The sequence below is a fragment of the Fukomys damarensis genome, unplaced genomic scaffold, assembly GCF_012274545.1.
Source record: "Fukomys damarensis isolate Sample0158 unplaced genomic scaffold, DMR_v1.0_HiC HiC_scaffold_7, whole genome shotgun sequence".
Classification (NCBI taxonomy): Eukaryota; Metazoa; Chordata; class Mammalia; order Rodentia; family Bathyergidae; genus Fukomys; species Fukomys damarensis.
Window position 1 is genome coordinate 3,865,185 of NW_022900919.1, and position 6,464 is coordinate 3,871,648.

Consider the following 6,464-nt stretch of genomic DNA (forward strand, 5'->3'; position numbering starts at 1 on the left):
TGCTTTATGATGATTCAGTCCATTTACATTTATTATACTTGGTAATATTGTTGTGTTTGACATTTGTTTGTCTTTTAAAAATTTTTTTCCTTTCCTACTTTCTTATTTATTTTCCATTTGTCCTATTTTTTTTTTTTTTAATGTTTCCTTCCTTTCCTAAAGCGTTTTTTGGGATTAATTGAACAACTCTTTATGATTTTATTGTTTCCACTACTAACTTGTACCTCTTTATTTCTTCTCAGCCCCCAGGGGTCACTCTAGAACAGTGGTGGCAATCCAGTGGCACGCGTGCCGCAGCAGGCTGTTTGTATCATTGAAAGCTCTGGAAGGTTCACTATCACTGCTCTAGGATTTAAGAGTAGGAACCTTTACCTTAGTCTGCTTTCAAAAACACTATACCTTTTAGTGTATAACGTAAGAATGTTAGAAAAGTATATATCTATTTATGTTCATTCCCTTGTCCTTTTTTGCTGTTGTGGTCTTATATTTCTGTATGTTATAAATTCCACAGTAGATTTTTTTTTAACTATTCCTTAGAAATTTAAAAAGAGTAGCATTTTTTGTATTTACTCTTACATTTACCATTTTCATTTATTTTTTGTAGATTTAATGCAGATAATTTTCTTAGATTCAGGTTTTTTTATATGAACAACTTTAACATTTCTACATTGAGGCTTTTTACTGGCCACAAAATATTTTAGCTTCTATTTGCATGGAAATACCTTTATTTCATTTGCTGTTCAATGTTTTATTACAAGAATTTCAAACTTACACAAACTTCAAAATAATTGTTGAATGAAACCTCAGAATTAACATTTGGCTGAATCTGCTTTGTCTTAACCATTTTAGTACAGTAAAAGACATATTACCATTACTCCCTCTCAGAATACTCCTTGCTTCAAACATACCTATCCATTGTTCTTGCCACTTACTGAAGCAGTTCTGGAAGTCCTTTTTGGTTAGAGTCTTTATGCAGTACGATCAAGAACAACTCTGAATGCTAAGTGCCATCAGACAGAAACACAGGCTTATAAAAACATCACAGTATGTTCTCACCACCTGCTTCTCTGGATCTGGCACTGTGTGACTTCTGACTCTTCCCCAGAGTCAGAATGACCATGAGGCAAACATTTTGAATCAATTCAGGACATTGAGGCAGTCGTGGCAGTGCAACTAAAGACACTCATGAAAGTGGATTCCAGAACCACTTCAGAAACTTGCAGGTAGGTGTTTGAGGCAAGGGGGAGGATTTTGAGGGAAATGAATGGCAATCTTTCTTTCACTGTAATAATTTTTTAAATTAAGTATTTACTACATTTTATTATACCCTCATATAAACTAAAACGTAGTAATTTAGTCCTGAATTTAATAACTAGAATTTAGTGTATTATTTCCATTTATTTAATAATTTTAAGATGTATGCATATTTATTTAATAGTATGTAACATACCATCTTAATTGTCACAACTTAAACATCAGCAGTTACTTGGTTTATGAATCTCTTAATTTGAGCAGGAATTGGCAAGTTGTTCTTGTCTTAGTTCTAAGCATATCAGCTATGGTGACTTGAAGACTGGGGGCTTAGAGTCACTTGAAGACTTGTTCATGCACATTCCCAGATCCATGCATGTGTCAGACTTCAGCTGGAGCTCTGGTCTGGCACATTTACTCTGGCTTACTAACTGTGAGGCTCATTCCTCACAGCAGGATGGCAGATCTCAGGAGTGACCATATCAACATAGCAAGGTAGACGTCCATAGCATTTTTATGATTCAGCATCCAAAGTCATGTACTCTGCACTTTTGATCAAAAGAGTTACAATGGCTACTGAAGTTATAGAAGAGACTTAAACTCCCCTATCTAATGCAGGAATGCCACTACTAACTCCTCAAGAAGGGCATGTGGCCAATTTTGGAAAGTAGACTTCTATAAATAGCATTCCATGAGTTTTGACAAATGTATGCACACTGTACAATAAAGTCCTCTCAGGGTGTTTAGAATTTAACTATTAAGTCCTTTCCCTACACTACTCCTAAGGTCAACCATTTTTCTGTTTTCATCATTGATTAGCTTGTTCAAACTGCCCTTTTTGGAAACATGTTATGATAAGTAATATTTTAAAATAACTTGTTATGTATGTGCACTAATGATATATTTTTATGTGGCACAAGACAATTTCTCTTCACTCAAAAAAATGAGAGCAAATAAAGGTAGATAGAACTGGACTAGGATTTCATGTAAATAAATCATACAGTGCTTTTGTATTGAAAAAGTTTTTTTTTACTCAGCATGTTTTTGGGTTTCAGCCCTGTTATTTCAGGTTTAAGTGGTTTGGAACTTCATTCTTCTGTTAAGGAACATCTTGGCTATTTTCAGATTTTATGCTATTTTGCATGAAGCTGAAATTATCATTTATGTGAAAAAAGTATTTGGACATATGTGAGGCCTTTTTTTTTTTTTTGTAGGAAATACCTAGAAATGCAAACACTGTGTTATAGTCTCATTTTATACAAATTACCAGATTATAATACCAGTTATCCTACATCCTTGTCAATATTTGGGGCTTTCAGTCTTTTTTTAATTTAGCCATTCAGGTGGATGTATAATGGTTTGTCTTCATTTCTTGAAGGATATTTTTACTTGAAATTCCAGAGTGGCATATTTTTCTATTTGTTCTGAATTTAAAGTTTGATTCTACTTAATCTTCCTTCCCCAGTACTTGAAGCTGCTACTCTTTTCTTCTCCTCCATCCTCAACCCTCTTTATTTTTTAAGATAGGGTCTCTCTAAGTTGCCCACAGTGGCCTGGAATTTGCCATTCTCCTGCCTCAGCCTCCCAAGGAGCTAGGATTACAGGTGTGTGCCATCACACTCAGCTCTGGATTGTTAAGGTTTCTCTTTGTCACTGTTTGTGATTATCCAGCAGTAGCTGTAGAGGGTTTTTTTTTGTTTTTTTCAAGATGTATGCATATGTTGATTTCATCAAATCTGGGAAATTGTTAGTAGTTATTTCTACTTTGTGTAGTTTTTAAACCACTATTTCATCTTTTCTTGGGACTCCTTTTAAATGTATGTTAGACCATTTGATTTTGTTCACAGTTCATTAGCATCCTGTTTATTTTTCAGTCTTTTTGTCTTTTGTGTTTCAGTTTGCTTTATCTTTCACTATTTTCCTCTTGGAATGATAAATAATTTTGGATATTTTATTGCCTTTCTGGAAGTTGATTTGACTTCATTTTCGTGTTTTCAATTTCTTTGACTTGGGGCATATTTGTAGAAGATATTTGAGTATGCTTATCTATTGATTCCATCAACTTTGTCAGTTCTGGGTCTGTTCAGTTCTTGATTTTTCTCTTGGTCTTGGTTATCAAATTGACTGTTGCAGTTTGGGTGATTTTATGCAGATAACTTCATTTTATTTAGTAATGGTCCCAAGGCAAGAATAGTCATGCTAGCAGTTAGAATATGTCAGAAAGAACTGTGAAGTGCTTCCTGTAAGTACCATCTAACATCATCCTGAAAAGAACAGTGCAAGTAGAGTACAAACAGCTATTTGCAGAGGCAGTCCCTTTTTTTTTTATTGTAGTATATTCTTATGTTTTGTTTCATTGCTGTAAACATCTTAACTGTGTCTGATTATAAGTTAAACTTTTATCATAGGTATGAACATGTGGTAAAGAAAAATGCAGAGTTTGGTACAGTTTCAGGCATCTACTGGTGGGGTCCTTGGACTTTGAATTGGGGCTGCTGTTTTGCATATTAAGTTACATGTTTGGTAGGATACGTTGTTGACTTGGAAGATTTTCAACTTTAAAGGAACATCTGTAGTCAGTTATGTCTGGCTTTGTTTATTTAATGCTTTTGTGAGATTTATTGTTGACTGTTTTAATTGATTAATTGATTACTTGATAGTTGCTCTGTATAGTTTTTTTTGGGGGGATACTTGGGATTGAACTTGGGACTTTGTGTTTGTGAAGCAGGCGATGGAACCACTTAGCTAAATCCCTGGCCCATTCTGTAGTATTTGTTTTGGGACTATACCACAGTTCTACTGTTGGACATTTTAGTGATTTTTGGTTTGTGGCTATTAAGAATATTGCTGCTCTGAGCATCCCAATGAATGTCTTTTTGAGAACGTAAATGCTTATATCTGTTTCTTGTACTTGATGAAATTTCAGTCATAGGGTGTGCATATTATATACTGGCAATTTTTTTTTACATTGTACTAATGTTATTTATACCATTTAAATATACTGTGCTTGAATAGCTGGTAGCAAGTTCCTTGGAAAAAACTGACATTCTTGTATTAGAAACAAAACTTTATTTATTACTCTTATATATTTAGTTTATGAAATAAACGTTTGTTAAATTGTAAATGGATTGAATTTATGTTAATGTGGGAAGAAATGATATCATCCTTTGTTCATACATGAATTGCATTTGGAGCTAGCTCAAGCCATTTTGTTAAGATACTCCTTTTTTTTCTCTCCAGTACCAAGGAAAAGTGGTGTCGAGAAAACATAGTCACTATTACTATAAAAATAAAAATATGAATGAAATAATCCTCTTCAACGAGTTTACTACTGACTATAGCTGTAATGTAAAGTATAAAAGTACAGGCAGAAGATAGAAATGAGTAAATTGCTTTATGGTATTGAGAACCAAGCATTAACACACAGAGGAGACAGTGGTTGTGATAGGAGAATCTTCTAGAAGGGCATCTTGCTGCTCTAAGACCATGTTTTAAACAGGACTGGCTTTGGCACCTGGAGGTTATGTTATACTGCAGACCCTGGTGCTGGCCTGGCTGAGAAGGTGCTATAGAAGATCTCATAACATGTGAAAGGGTTTAGTGTCTGTTCTTTTGGCACTGGGGAGCACAGAAATGTTTGAATACAGGAGTTATGTGGCCAAATTCTAATTTTTAGGATAATTCCAGCAGCAGTTTTGGAGGTGAAGGTAAAATGGAAATGAGATAAAATAATGTGTCTATCAGGTATGGCATTGTTGGTAAGCATGGATGATAAAAAGGAAGTAAGAGATTTCAAAGGTATAGAGTTTGAATGTATATTTTTAAAGTGGGGTGCAAGTGAAAGAGCAGATCTTTAGTGTCAAGTTAGGTTTGAACTTTACAGTTAGTAAAGGACCTAAAATGAGTCATTTAAAAGTTTCCTCTTTGGCAAAGTGTTTATTCTATGAATATTTTAAAGCACTGGAAGTATGAGAGTGAATTATATGCATATGCTGTCAGAGTGCAGCCTGGAAAAAGGCTGGACTGGCTGGTTTTGGCCAAATTGTGTAGTTGTAGTTGCTTTTGACATTATAGAGAGATTTTGGTTAAATATGAAGCAAGTAAAATGCATCAGAAGAAATGGAGATAGTACTGCAGTCTGGGGGAGTCCCTTACATAGAATCGTTGAACAGTTTGTTACACTGGGAGAGAGAGAGAAACTGAATAGGATTCAAACTTTTCTGCTTTGGGTGACTAGACTAATAGTGCTCCCTTGACCTCACAGGATTTGATGTGTCTGATACATCTCGGTCATCCTTCATGAAGGACTCTTCCCCCCCAAGACTAAGTTAAGACTTTTTTATTATAACACAACACTCCCTGTATTTCCCTTTCCCAGTGCTTAACTATGCATTCTAATTACATAATTTTGCGGTTTTTATTATTTATGCCCATCTCCTTCACAGTGGAAGAGGACAAGGACAAGAGATTATGTGTAGGATTTTTTTTTGATAATGCATTTCATCCACTTAGCAGGTATTCAATCTAATTGACATATTTTGAATGAATGATTATTAAGAATTTGATGGCCCAGAATTAGTGGCTAGGCTAAATAAAAATGAGGGGTAGAAAATACAAAATGGCACCAAATTTTTTTTTTCTGTACCTAGAAAGTGAAATCAGGAATATTCAGAGTAGACTGAATTTTCTGTGTAATGATTGAGCTCAGCTCTACAAAGACTGTCCTTGGGGGCTAAGTAGACATTCAAATGGATGTGTACCTTTGGGGTAATAATCCCAGAGATTAAAAGCCTAAAGGCATGCAGTTAGGGTCTAAATATAAAGGTTCAGTGGGAGTGGGATCTGTGCATCCCATAAATGTCTGTTAAAAATACAGATCCCTGCACTCTGACTTCACGCAGTGAAGCAGAATCTCTGGTGGAACCCAAGTAGTTGCATTTTTATGTATTCCTTGGGTGATTCTACTGTAGACCAGAAGTTTTAGAATCAGTTCTTAGACATCAAAAAATTTGGTTAATTCTCAGAAAAATATTTAATGCATTGTATTCATTTTCTTCCATTGCCTTGTAGGATACTGGGTGGATTTAAAGGAACAAATCAAAAGACATTAATTCCTGTTCACTGAGGGATGCTAGTTGTTTACAAATGATTTGAGAATTTACAGAGATTATTTTGGTTCTGTGTTAAGCTTCTGAATAAGTTGTTTAGTTTTG

At 34.7% G+C, this 6,464-nt stretch overlaps 1 protein-coding gene across 2 annotated transcripts in view; it reads left to right on the forward strand.

Annotated features, from left to right (window-relative positions):
- The first annotated feature begins 1,204 nt into the window (after positions 1-1,204).
- Ube3a (ubiquitin protein ligase E3A) overlaps positions 1,205-6,464 on the forward strand; it is a 74,608-nt gene continuing 69,348 nt past the window's right edge. The window contains exon 1 of one of the 2 annotated variants that reach the window (XM_010612924.3): positions 1,205-1,223. The gene's annotated coding sequence lies outside the window, so the exon portion shown is untranslated. The remainder of the gene's footprint in view (positions 1,224-6,464) is intronic. The other variant, XM_010612927.3, reaches the window with a different exon arrangement.